Consider the following 15,105-nt stretch of genomic DNA (forward strand, 5'->3'; position numbering starts at 1 on the left):
AAACATAAAATATTAAAAACCTGAAAAGCCTATATTAGAAAGATGAATTAAATATGTGATAAGCCCAAGGTGCAAAGGTGTATGATACAGTACATTCAAATATATCAATATTCAAAGACATGGATATAGTACATGGATATAAATCTTGAGAACTTATCACTTAAAAAAAAAACTCACTATACCAGAGCAGAACATTTATTCCAATTCTGGATTTGCCCAGAAAGCATCCCTGTAGTGGAGATTTTCATGGTAACTCACACATCTTTGAGGTATGGTTTTAGCCACACTCTGGAAGAAAACAACAAAGCATGAAAAACAACAAATAGATCAATGATTTATCCTGTCAGAAAAGTCCATAATTTTTATGCTTATAATAATTTGACCAAATATAAAGGAAATGATGTAAACAACAATTTGATCTAAATTTCATATAAAAACACTGGATAAAAATATTTCTCAGTAATTCAATAAGTTCAGCTTGGAATAACAAAATAAGCTTTCCTATAATACACAAAATAATTATATTGATTTAGTATATCTAAATGAGGCAATCAAGATAATGTTTGTGTATAAAACACATAGACATTCAATGGACACATAAACTAAAACTGCACATTATCATATATGAAAAAACTACATTGATCTTAATTAGCAGTACTATACTTTAATGATAAACAGGCTATTACAAATAAGATGAATTCAGTGTCTTTTTCCTGTCTTTTTAATTTTATCATGAAACAATTTTTACCAAAAATGTTGAATCAGCAAATAATTACATCCTAAAATATTTTTTATATATAAATCAGGATGCATTTCTCTTTATAATACTAGAGATGTTTCAATACACATTGTTATTCATGTGAACAATATACATTGTCTTGATTAGTTAGTTCATGCTACCGGAATAAGGTACCACTCTGGATTACAGAAAGCCCAAATGGCTGACTCATGGATGATTTGTTGCTTGCATCACCCAGTGGAGCATCCAATATGCCACAGAATGGAGTGTGTAGCTGTGTTTGCTTGATTCTTGAAAACCAAAAATGCCTTTTCAACTCATAAAGAAAAGAACTGGCTTCTGAAAAGATCATTTAAACAATTTAGATGCAAGATGGTAACTATGATGAAGATAATATGCCAGTGATAAAAATAAATACAAAATACAATGAGTAAAAATTGCACACTCTTTTTAATGCTGCCACTCAGTTGTAGTAGGTTGGTAAGATTCTACAACTATATCCTGGTGGTTTTGTGACATCCAATGATGGTATAGAGTTTTCTGTAACCATGAGCATCATGTGGTTATGCATGTTTTGGCAATGCACCTTTATATGTGCTACTTGCTTATAGGTTGGTAATGATGTAGCATTCCTATGGATGCCAAGGCTTTCTGTAGTTGATGGTCAATGGGGCTTTTTGAAAATATGAACTCAAAAACCAGTGTATGCCTTGGAATTGTTTATTCAGGAGTGAAATAGGATTGAAGCATAGATTCAGGTATCCCCAATTCTATATATCAATGCAGTAAGAATATTATAAAGGTTTTGGAGAAACAGTATAAAAGGGTACTAAGGCACTCTTAACATATATTTATATGTACTGCATGCAGACTGCAGCAAGGCGAGGCAGTCTCTGACACTGTCTTCAAATTCTATTTGACAGTTTTTTTAACTTAGGAGCTGGTAGAAGCTTTGGATTATTAATATACTTGAAACTGAATTATGTAATTGTTCCAAGAATGCTAGACCAGACTTCAGAGTGGGCATGGACTAGATGTTCACAGGACTAAGACTATGAAAAGTAAGATGACTCTACACCATCAACAGTATTTTTTCCTCAATCATTACAAATGTTTCAGTCAGTAAATCATGTAGAAGTTGTAAAATCACAGTGGTCTTCCTTCTATATTTTCTGGAAACTTCACAGTAGGAATTCAGTTTCTTTATTGGAACACACAATGCTCTGCCTCTTCAGGCTCCCCAGTTCAGGCCCTCCCCCATGTACTTATTTGCATATTCCATGTTGGCACTTCTTACCATTATTATATTTTTTGGATAGACAGCATTTTTATTAAGTTGTAAATGACTTGGTGACTTAATAATCAATGAATAAGTACTCTCTGTTGGATAATTGTAGAGCAATTGATGAGGTTTTCAACAATTTCTGTATGTCTTTTGCTTAGATAACTGCTATCCAACATTTCCAAGCTTCCTTATAATTAGGTAGTGTCATGATTTTAGCTATTATTTGAGGAGTATGAAAAGACAATGGGAACTTTCCTAGCATAGGCCTATTTCATGGCTGAGTGCCTTATCCTCAACAGTCAAGAGAAGGACTCAGAGAACTCCAATGTGACAGAGCATGAGCTATGCAGTGCTGTAGCTCAGACATCCAGGACAGTGACCATGGGTTACATGTGCTGTAATTTGAACTGAGTGAGATACAAACTGAAGATGGTTAAGTAAACAGAGATGAGCACAGACTTTTGATGCTGGGCATTAGTCAAGCATTATTGTAAGGACTTATTGCTACACTGCTCTCTATTTAAAAATTTATTTACTACTTCATTAACTCCTGTTTTATAAAATCATATTTTAGAAATCTCCTGATGGAACTTGGAAACATTATTCTAGATGATTTCTTTTGTTTCTAATTTTCTCTTCATCAGAAATATGATTTTAATATTCTATTGATTTATTTAACTACAATGAAAGACATGAGCATGTATAACTAACAAGCTGGCTGTGTAACTTATTGTCTAAGCTTGTGAACAAGATTAAAACTTCAAAATAATTTCTTTATATTTATTATCCAAAGATTTATTATCTAAAGCAAAGCAGAATGATTATTTTCTTTCATTTCTCTGTATTTTAATTGCCTTCACCAGTATCTATATCTATATCTACATCTATATCAATATCTGTATCTATATATATATCATCCATATCTATATATATTCTTGTTATATATAACATATATATACTTAAATATGTATATATACACACATATGTGTATATACATACATATAATATCAAAGAAGATTGTTTCTAATATTAAAGCTTTAACTACTAGTTTTTCAAAAATTGTCATGATATCATAACAGTTGAGTTGCATGTTTCATCTTTGTGTAGTTCATAAATTTAGTTGTAGTAAAATACAGTATAGTATGAATGGTTGGAATGTTAAGAAAAAATACTGGTGAAAAATGAGAATAAAATTGTATTTGTTTTTATGTATTCATGTTTTCTGTAGTTACAGGCATTGTGGTGTGTGTGTGTGTGTGTGTGTGTGTGTGTGTGTGTGTGTGCTTTTTGATGTCTTTATTATACAGGGGCAATATCATTGCATTTTCTTTTCTTTTAAGCAAATTTTCCTTGGATCCTTTTCCCATAGCATAGTCTGGCCTCAGTAGGAGAGGCTGGACTTCTTCCTGCTGTGAGCTGATATAACAAGGTTGGTGGGTAGTCATGGGGGTGTCATCTTCTCTCAGGAGAAGGGAAGAAAGGAATGGCGAGAGGGGTGTAAGGGTGGAATGGAAGGAGAGGAGGGAGGGGAGCTGTGATCAGGCTATATGTCCCGCGCTTACGTCACGCCAGCAAGAACGATGAGGCACACTCAGGATCCTTCTGCAGAAAGCTTTAATGAATCTTGAGAGGGAGAGCATAAGCTTACAGGGCGGAGACCCCGAGGGAGCGCGAACCCAAGTCTTATATAGGCAAGTCCTCCCGCCTTGGACGTGGCGTACCCTGGTTGGCTGCGGCTCATCACCCCATATGACGCCACAAGGTAGGCAGAGACTCAGTAGCGGGAAATTCCGCTCGGGCATGTGCACTCGGCCTGTTTACGGCTCAGCAAGAACAGGATGTAGGCGCCATCTTGTAATGGAGATCATAGGAGCGTTCGGGCGGCTCCCAACAGCTATAGAATAAATAAATAAACAAGTTAATAGTGGAAAAATATGGGTTATTCAAGTAACATCTAACCTGAAAAGTTTTTTACTGCTATCTGCTTTCATGATACCAGAAAACACTAAGCAAGCTGTCAAAGGACGGAAGCAATTAAATCGTTCCTGCTGTGATTCTTGAGAAGCACAAGAGTGACCAGCATGGCAAGGTATATGTAAGGGTTCGATATCAGGCACTCATAATTTTGTAACCTCATTCGGACTTAAAGGTTGAAAAATCATGCTGGTATAAGATGCCTGGTCAACTTCTCATGGCCAGTAAGGACAGGGGTTTCAGAGAAGGAACAACTACTGCCATTTTGCTAGACCACACAATTCCTAACTACATTCTAAATCTTATCCTTATCCACAGACTCACCACCACTACATATGGCAACCTTCTGAGAAAACAGTATTTTATCACCCCATTACTTAGAAATTCTTTACTATAGACCCATATTTAAAACTGTCTCCACAATTTTTCTGATTTTCATCCATTCTAAAATGTGAGTATTTTAGTTCTCCTAATCCCCAAATGTTGTAAAGATTAAAGTTTTGAAGAATATATAGCTAAATATATTCAGAGTAAACATCTGGAGGATAAGTCACCAAAGAAAATTTATTCTCATTTTTAGTTCTGTCCAGTGGAATTCAAATATATGGAGTCTATTTAATAAACAGAATTAGAAATCACAATTACATAGTACTTTCATAATGAAAATGACTTAAAACATTTTTTGTACTTTGAGCAGAAAATGTGCTTGATTAAAAACTACTTGACTATTGCGCTGCTTGCACAGCTAGAGGTGTGAAAACAGAACAGTGTAAACAGAACACGAAGGTCCCTTTGCTGTTGACATCTGTGACAGCAGCTTATTAATAGTGTAGCCATTTTCACAGCAGGAATGGTTTAAACTTCCATCTTATATTGTAACAAATAATTTGGGAAATGATTAATGAGATTTTTAATTATAGACTGAGTTTCTCTCTAAACCGTCTGCGTCATTGCCGCCGAAAAAGATCAAGCTTTAATTATATAGAGGTGAAACTCTGCAGTAAAGCCAAACATGACCATTTTGGGGAGGCTGGATGTATTCCACAACTGGCTCACCTTCACACATGGCTGCACACGTCTGTTACTTAGAACCCTGTTTTAACGAGGTTGCAGTCCCATTATACTCTCCATATGAGTAGTATAGTGTTACAGACTGGTTTGCAAAACTTGGGCTGCCATCCCGAAGACTTCTCTGTTAATGAACCAAGGTGATTTAGAAACTGTCTGTCTCTATTTGTCTGTCTGTCTGTCTGTCTCTCTCTCTCTCTCTCTCCCTGTCCAACAAAATCAACAATAACAGCAGTAGCAACAATAACAGCAACAGCAACAACAGGAAATTTGTAATGAACTAAAAATGATTTCTGATTTCTCGGCATTGGAGGTAAGAAAGAAGGAGATAAGATGAATCCTTTCTGTTCCAGGCAGCCACATTCTTTAAACTCACACACATCCAGTTGGCTGGATTACTTTTAACAGTAATTACTTCAGAAAAGTGACATAGAGAAAATAACTCTTGGGTACAATTTTGACACCTTAATTTTATTTTTGTTTCCTTCCCAAAGTAGACCGTGACCTCAAACTGATATCTCATTAGTCTCTGTGAATTATCATTATCAGGAAAGTTTTAGAATTATATTTGATAATTAACCACAGGCATGCTCTGCATAACACTCTTATTCTAATCATCAGAGAAGGGGAGCATCACTTGATGATGCAGCTACTAGATGGGCAAGGGACTTGAAGTATCTTAAACACTTGAGCTACGTCTCAGGCAGATGGCTGTTAGTTATTAACTGTCTGGATCAGGTGCTTCTGTTTTGTAGCTTTGTTCTGCTGCTTTCAGGAAGGGACAGCATTGCCATGAAGCTAGAGCGGGAGATGCAGGATACTGGTGTTGATGAATGTGCTCACTAACCATATTTCTCCAGTTTATCTCTGAAGACTTCTGCCTTAGTCCTGCAATTAATACATTCATTCTTGTCACGTTTTCTAGTTTATTTCTTATCATATTCATAAACTCATTTCAGTTTTGGAACACACAGTAAGGGTCAAGGGTGACAAATGTTCTTACATAAAATGACTTCTTAATTTTACTCAATGAAATATTTTCAAACTGAAACAGTGAAAAATCTTCTAGTGAACAAACACACATATGCACACTCACCCAAACATCAACACAAGTACGTGAATGTACACATGGGCATATATTACATACACACCCATGTATATACATATATACACATGAATGCACACATGAACACACACATACACGTGATTGTGTACATGCATGTGAAAAAACTCTGAGATAATTCAATGAAGAATATTACTCTAAGAAACGTTAAGTCCACAAAAGGAAACTTAATGATTATTTTCACAAGTTTACCCTGAGAAGAAATAACTCAGTTTTTTATTTTTGTACTTTCTTTTTCCTTTTTTTGTTATGTTTCATCCCTTTTTTACAGTCCAGTCATTATCTCCCTCTTTGTCCACCCTCTGAAAGTTTTCATTCCATTCCTTTTCTCCCATCTTCAAGAGGATTTCCCCACAACCACACCCCCGCCTACATCCAACCAGACCTCCCCCCTCCCGGGGGCTTCAAGTCTCTCAAAGGTTAGGTGCCACTTCTCTCTCTCACTGAGGCCAGACCAGGCTGCCCTCTGTTGTACATGTGTCAGGGGCCTCAGACCAGCTTGAGTATACTGCCTGGTTGGTAAATCAGTGTCTCAGAGATCTCGGAGGCCCAGATTTGTTGAGACTGCTGGATTTCCTATGGGGTTGTCCTCCTCCTCAATTTCGTCCAGCCTTCCCTAATTCAGTCACAGGGTTCCCTGATTTTAGTCCATTGGCTGGATGTAAATATCTACTTCTGTCTCAGTTAGCTGCTTGTTGGGCCTCTCAGAAGGCAGCCATGCTGTGTTCCTGTCTATAATTACATCATAGTAACAGTGATGAAGCCAGGCCTTGGAGCTTCCCTTGAGATGGGTCCCAATTTTTGCTGGTCACCTGACCTCCTTTCCTTCAAGTCTCCATTTTTGTCCTGGCAGTTCTTTTTGACAGAAAGAACTTCTGCTTCAGAGTTTTTGACTGTGAGATGGCAACACCATCTCTCCACTCAATACCCTGTCTTTCTACCAGAGGTGGATTCAACAGGTCACTCTTCCCACTGTTGGGCATTTCATCTAAGGTCCCTCCCTTTGAATCTTTGATTTCTCTCACCTCCCAAGTTTCTATTACTTTCTGGAGGGTACCCCAAAGACCCACCTCCTCATGTTGCTCCCCCTGTTCCACACAGTTTCCTGTCTCCCTCTTCTTGAGGAATCAAATTATTCTAATTAACAAGAAAAACATATTCAGGCCACACAAAAGAATACAATATAATTTTCAGACCGGATATCTAGAATTTTATTTCATATATTTGAGGAAATTAAAAATGATGAATGAGACTATGCCTTACTTGGTGAAGAAAAATTCAGAACAGAGTTCCCAGTTTCTGTAGTAGTGTATATCAATGATAAAATGTGTTAGAGCATCTATATTTTAGGAATAAAATACTTTATGAAAAAGAAATGCCAACATTTCAGGACAGTAAATTTCACACCAATTTCTTCTGCACAGAGGCACAAACTGAGCAGCAAGGTATTTGTGAGCACTGAGTCATGCCAGAAACAAAAACTAATACTAAAAAACATAGAGTGCTCTGTCTAAGAATAGGGGAACAGAGAAAAATAGCTGAAATTCCATGTTATCCTTCTGTAACTAGAGGGAAACATGATAGGAGAAATAAAATTTAAAACAAAGATGTAAACAGAAGAGAGGTTATGAGTTTATTGCTCTCAGTGGGTTTGATTCTCAACACAGAAAACTGAATTAATTGATTAAGTACTTTTGACATAGCCATTAAATAAGCCTTCAGGATACACAATCAAGAGTAAACTATAATAGAAATATTTGAGAAGAAAATATTTCCGCCAATGCTTGCTTCAGCAGCACAGATACTAAAATTGGAAAATATATCCTCCAGTCAGGGAAGAAGGTAGACTAATTTCCTATCTGCACCTAACCCTCCGATCCTCCAAATCTTGTCCCTGACTCTCTTCTCCAAGTCCGCAGCAGACCACTGGCTACACCCTTCCTTTCCTCCTGTCTCTGTCTCCAGTAGATGATCCAGATCTTCCCACCACTACCTCTCCCCACATTCCAGCAGAACTTCCCGCTAACCCACAGGCCATGATGGCTAGGGAATCAGGTAGGTTCATTGCAGATCTTCAACCTTCCTTTCCTCCATGTTTAGATTGTTCCATCTCACAACCAGCTCTGAGGCAGTACATCTTCTGAAGGCTTCTTTGCCTTTCTGAACTCATAATCAGTGATCAACAATAAGTAGATCTTTAATTTTCCTTACTCCCACTCTTCCCATTATTCCAGCCTCTGACTGTAGCAGCCATTTTCTCTGAACCCACAAACCACTCTAGCCAGGGAAGCAGATAGCAGAAATGAAGCTATTTACCCCCCTCTTCTTCTACAAATACAATTCCCCAACTTCACTTAAATTTATATAGCAGATTCCCTCTTGCATCTTCCCCCACACATCTCTCTCCCCTTCCAACAGATCACATAAAATTTCCCTTATTGTCTTCCTCCCCACTTCTCAAGTTATTCTAATCCCAAGTCCAGGAGACTTTGTCTAGGAAGCCAAAATCCAAGACTGACAGAAAAGTAATAGGCTAGTTAAGCAGGTAAGCCAGCTTCAGATCTATAGTCTCCATCATCTTCTTGATATCTAATCCCAAACTATTCACGCCAGCTCATTAACAGACTATCTGTTGTAGAACTTTCTCTCCCTCTGCTTTCATTCCCAGGGGTCGTAGAAGGTACTGAAGGAATACCCTGATTTCTCCTTCCTGTGGACCACCACAACACTTATCCCATTCCATTCCCATCCCTAAGAGTTAGACCTCAATACCTACCATCAAATTTTATCCAGAATGGCCAGGACTTCTCAGAAACCTTGAAGAATTTTCTATGAGACACTGTAAAGCCACTAAATGTGACTAAAATCCAAAAAAATAACAACAACAAAACAAGAAACAAAACACCCATTTAACAAATCATGAGCAGATATTCACACCTAAAATTTCAATTTCTCCAAATGTAAATGACTAGCCAACAGAGCTAAAACAAAATGCTTAGAATTCAGGACAGCATATCTTCATTAAAACCTTGAATGCCAACACAACACAAGGTCCTGAGAATCATAACACATCTGCACGCAAATCAAAGACCTGGTGAATATGAGTGAAGGCTTTAAGAAAGAAGTTAATAAATTTCATAATGAAATTTATAAAAGAATAAAGAAAAAGTGGCAGAACATGAATAACACAGTTCAAGTCCTGAAAGTATAGATTCAATAATGAAAATCCCAATTGAGGGAAATCTGAAAAGGAAAAGGTTAGAGACTCAAAGAGAAACACAGGAAACAGATCTCACCAACAGAATAATAGAGATGGACAAGAGAATTTCAGACTTGAAGTCCCAATAAAAGAAATGGATACATTGGGCAAATAAAATGTTAACTCTCAAAATATCCTGGCACAACATCTGGGACACTATGGAAAGACAAAAATCTAAGAATTATTGGATTAAAAGAAGAACACGGAAGATATTTCAAGATAATGTTAGACAAAGTTTCATTAACCTAAAGAAGAAGATACCTATAAAGGCCCAAGAAGAATACAGAACACCACTTTCTGTTGACTAGACCAGAAAAGCACCCTCATCATATCATACTCAAAACACTAAATGTACAGAAAGGAGATGTATACAAAATTAAGTCAAAAAAATCAGAAGCCCTCTTCTATACAATGGAGAAACAGTCTGAAAAAAAATTAGAGAAACAAGACCTTTAACAACAGCTTCAAATAATGAAAAATAATGTGGGGTAGCTCTAACTAAACAAGGAAAAGACTTGTGAGGTTAAAAATCTTATATCATTTAGAAGATAACAGACCATGATCTTCTATTCTTATTAATGGATAGGATTAATGCAGTAGAATTTACCAGGTTATCAAAAGAAATTTAAAATTCAATACAATCACTATCACAATTCCAATGCAATTCTTCACAGATGATAAAGGGATATATTTTAGTTTCATATGGAACAAAAATGCCTGAAGTAATTCTGAAAAATAACAGAATAGCTGGAGGTATCACTATCACCAGTTTCAAGTTTTGCTATAAAGCTACAGTAATAAATACATTATAGTAATGACACATATGCACACCCCAACACACACACACACACACACACACACACACACACACACACACAACCACAAGACACACTGATTAATGATCTCAAATTGAAGAACCAGATGTAATTCTCACACATAAGGACTCCTGATTTAAAACAAACAAACAAACAAACAAACAAACAAATGCCAGAAATACACGAGAATAAAAGACAGCATCTTTAGCAATGGTACATATTAAAGTAGATGTCTGCATGTAGAAGAAAGTAAATAGATTAATACTTATTATTCTGAAGAAAATTTAACTCCAAATAAATCCAAGTCTTCAACTTTCAACCAGATACACCGATAGAAGAGACAGTGGGGAATGTCCTTGAACACATTTGCACAGGCTACAACTTTCTAAATAGAACATGGACAGAACATGTGCTAATATCAACAATTAAGTAATGGAACTTCATAATACTGAAAATTTCTACATGTCAATGGACTTTAAAAGTGACAGCCATAAGAATGTGAAAGTATTTTTCGTCAATAGCACATCTACTAAAGATCTAATATCCAAAATATGCAAAGAACTTAAAAATACCTGGATATCAAGAAAACAAATAATCTAATCAAATATATTTTATTGTTCTAAACATTTGATATGTAGATTATGTTTTGGGTATTCCAGGTTTCTAGGTTAATATCCACTTATTAGTGAGTGCATACCATGATTCACCTTTTGAGTCTGGGTTACCTCACTTAGTATGATGTTCTCTAGCTCCATCCATTTGCCTAAGAATTTCATGAATTCATTGTTTCTAATGGCTGGATAGTACTCCATTGTATAGATATACTATATTTTTTGCATCCACTCTTCTGTTGAGGGATACCTGGGTTCTTTCCAGCATCTGGCAATTATAAATAGGGCTGCTATGAACATAGTAGAGAATGTATCCTTATTACATGGTAGGGAATCAGAATTCTCAAAAGAGAAAACTCTAATGACTTGGGAACACTAAAAAGATATGTTTCACATCTTTAGTCAGCAGGGAAATGAAAATCAAACTACTTTGAAATTTTATCTTACACCTATCAGAATGGCTAGAGTCCCTAAAAATGTGACAGTCATGTTGGCAAGAATTTGGAGTAAGGAGAACACTTAACCACTGCTGGTGGAAGTATAAAGTTATACAGCCACTCTATAAATCAGTGGGGCAGTTCCTTAAGAGTATTGGAATCTATATATCCTCATGATCCAGCTATTTCACTCTGAGCTATATACAAAAAGAATGCATAATCTCTCCAGAGGGAAAACTGTTCAGCCATGGTCATTGCTGTTCTATTAATAATATCTAGAAATTGGAAATAACCTAGATGTTCCTCACTGGAAGAATTGATAAAGATAGTGTGATACATTTACACAATTGAATAATATTAAGCTGTTGAAAAACTAAAATTTGTCATAATATGGAGGTAAATAAAAAATCAGTCTGAGTATGGTTAACCAAAACTAGAAAAACAAATATGGTATGCACATGTGAATATGTTGATATTAGCTTCAAAGTCAATGATAACCAAGTTGTTATCCATAGAACCACAGATTGTAAATATAGAGTAAGGAACTAGGGTTCAGGGGAGGAAGCAGATAAATCTCCCTAAGAAAGAAAAATTGAATAGTTGCAGATGGATTGCTGGAGACTCAAATGGGGTTATAAAGTAGAGGGATAGAGGGAAGTGGGAGACATTGTAGAGAATATAAGGAGAGATACCTAAAATTAAGGATCATTTGAGGCATAGTAAAGAAACCTGATATAGTAAATGCTTTCTAGAATGTACACATATATGCAGGAAATCTAAATGAAATTGCTAAATAATAGGGGAGAGAGTCTTGTCAACAAATGATGCTTTCAGTACTGAGACTGGGTTATATCTAATTGAATTCGTGGCCAAAGTGGTCTTGTGGGTACCCCCAAACAACCTTGGGTATTTGCAAGATTAATTTGCTGCCACAAACTTATAACAGGGTTTATAGACAGGTGCTGAAGACAGCACCTATACAACTCATTGAACATGGAGTTCAATACTAGTGTCTTTAGGAAAGAAAGACACTCTGCATACTGTCGAAGGACAGATGGAAATACCAATCTCACAACTAACCATTTCATCTAAAATGAAATCCTCTCTGAAGGATTTACTGTTGCACTGGTACATAAAGTTTATGAGAACAAACAATCATCACCTCAGTTGGCTGTAGACACACTCAACAAAGATGTAGCCTGTAATTGACATTCCTTGGTCGATCAAAAACCTGAGATGGGGTGGCTTACGAAAGTAGGGTAAAACCAATACTACTGTTCGAAAAAAATTTGACAAAATAAATTTTTTTTAAAAAAATAGTGATAAGATCCTTACCTTTCTGAGTAAGGAAAAAAATATATATATATATATATTCCAGTTTTAGAACTGAAACAATAAATCATTTCATAAATTAAAAAGAAATGCAGTTAACAAATGACTCCTAATGACATTCTGCCATATTGATAGACTGATTTCTTGTTCAGCAATCATTAGGGACGCTTTCTCTGATGGAATATGGGGAAACTTTCAGAAAGATCACTGAAAGACATCATGAACAGTGTGAGAGATCTTGTCACACACAGTCCTAAATATCTCCATTCCCTCAGAGCTCAGGAAATCCTGAGAAAGAAGAAAACGACAGTATAAGAAGAACCAGGGCACACTAAGAATCATGGCATGATTGACAACATCTGACCTCACATAGGTGGGCACAGCATGAACAGCACTGGCATGGATCTGCATTGGGTGGGGTCCTAGAGTGGCTAACCTCTTGTAATGAAAATCAATTTCCTAAAATGTAGCTTTACCAGGAAACAAATTATTATCAAGGCCATTCGGCACAGCCAGCAGTAAATGGACAAGGGACAATGAACTCTATTAGTTTTGGAGCTTCCTTGTATCATAATGTACATCAGGAGTGTGTGTATGTGTGTATGTGTGTGTATGTGTGTGTGTGTGTGTGTGTGTGTTTGTGTATGTATATATGTGTATGTGTTTATGTATATATGTGTCTGTGTATGTGTTTATGTGTATGTATATATATGTGTGTGTTTATGTATGTGTATGCGTATGCGTATGCGTATGCGTATATGTATATGTATATGTATATCTCTTTTACCTTAGAGTTCCTTCATGCATATATTGTTGCTTTCAATTCAGTAGTTTTATGGGATTTGCTTGTTAGTGTGGACGAGAGTGAGTCTGTTTCTTGTGCCTTCTCTTGGGGGTATTTCTGTTTCTTTTGCCTAATTCTAATGTATTAGATTTGTTTTATCATAATATTGTATTATATTAATCATACCATATCATATCATCTAACCATAGAAGCCTGATTGCTTTCTACTGAGAGACAGCAAGGGTGTAGACCCAAATGGGAGGGAAAGAAGTAGAAGTTGAGAAAAAAACTATAATCCTTTTATTTTGAAACTTTATGCTATAAAAATTGTCTACTTTCAATAAAAGGAAAAGGGTAGATCATAAAGAAAAAGAAATACCTATGACAATCTCACTCTCAAAACATTTCCTTCCCCTATTCCTTGACATTCCCAGAGACAAAGTAGCAAAGTTGGCCTTCGTACCACTCACTCTTTTCCACATGTGTCCAGTAATGGTTTTCTATGGTGGTCTCCCTGTGCTGTAAAGACAAGCTTCTTTAATGAGGGGTAGTAGCTACACTTATCTGGAGCAATAAGGGTCAAATTAGTATAACATTGTGCCAGTGTAGTAAAGTGTCAAAACTCCTTATTTTCTGAGGTGTCTGATCTCATACATAGCAACAATTGACTCACCTTTTCTTTCTATATTTGTGCAAATACACACACACACACACACACACACACACACACACACACCTATATATAACAGTAACAATGAGTAAAGACAGCTATCACCTTGAAAGTGGGAATCATAGTAGTGACTACAAAGGTAAAGGTTTAGTGAGAAGTGATGGCATTGTATTTCAATTAAACTTCATTATAAAAATACTCAATTTCAATAAAAATAAAAAAGTAGTAATGAGAATGTGTGTATGTTAATCTCTGTGTTAAAAACAACCATAGGTAAAATAATAAGATGATTTTCTAGATATTTAGAAAACAATGCTTTTTTTTCTATAGAATATATTCTCGTTTCATAAAAAAATTAAATAAAAATCTGATTAAAAATACAACACAAGCTACAAAATATGTTCTTAAGGAACCATTACTAAAATTTAAATGATATTTCTAGATTCAGTATTGATAACAAAAATACATACTTGTGCTATACCTTTTGTGATTTTCATATTACATTTCTGCACATTACTCAAAATAAATTAATTTCTGCATTAATATCTTTATGTGACTACTATGTGAGTTTTATAGCATGAACTGCATTAGGTTGGTTATATTTTTCTTGTCATTTCTACTCAGTAATCAAACATCTCATCAAAATTGAGAGGCAAAATTAAAAAAGCACAAGAAAATATTTGTAGCTACATATTGAAAGTCTGGCGCATGCATTATTACAATCTTAGTGGCCATTTGTTACATCTCTTGAGTGAGGCAGGTCTTAGAGAATTTGTGATGTGTGCTGTGCAATAGATGTACAGAAAGTCTGAACCTAATGCTTGGAAAAAGCCTTCACTGCTGATGTGAGGTGTATGCGCTTTCCATGTCTTCTTCCTTGCAGTAATAAGGTGGCCCCAGTAGCAACACTAGAGACTCATGAAATTTGGAGAAAGAACTCAAACTGGATGCTAAAAATTAGTATAAATGATCACACAGGCTCCAGGGGGAAATATGCTTATGCGTTGT

Source organism: Apodemus sylvaticus, chromosome 8 (genome assembly GCF_947179515.1).
Source record: "Apodemus sylvaticus chromosome 8, mApoSyl1.1, whole genome shotgun sequence".
NCBI classification, from domain to species: domain Eukaryota; kingdom Metazoa; phylum Chordata; class Mammalia; order Rodentia; family Muridae; genus Apodemus; species Apodemus sylvaticus.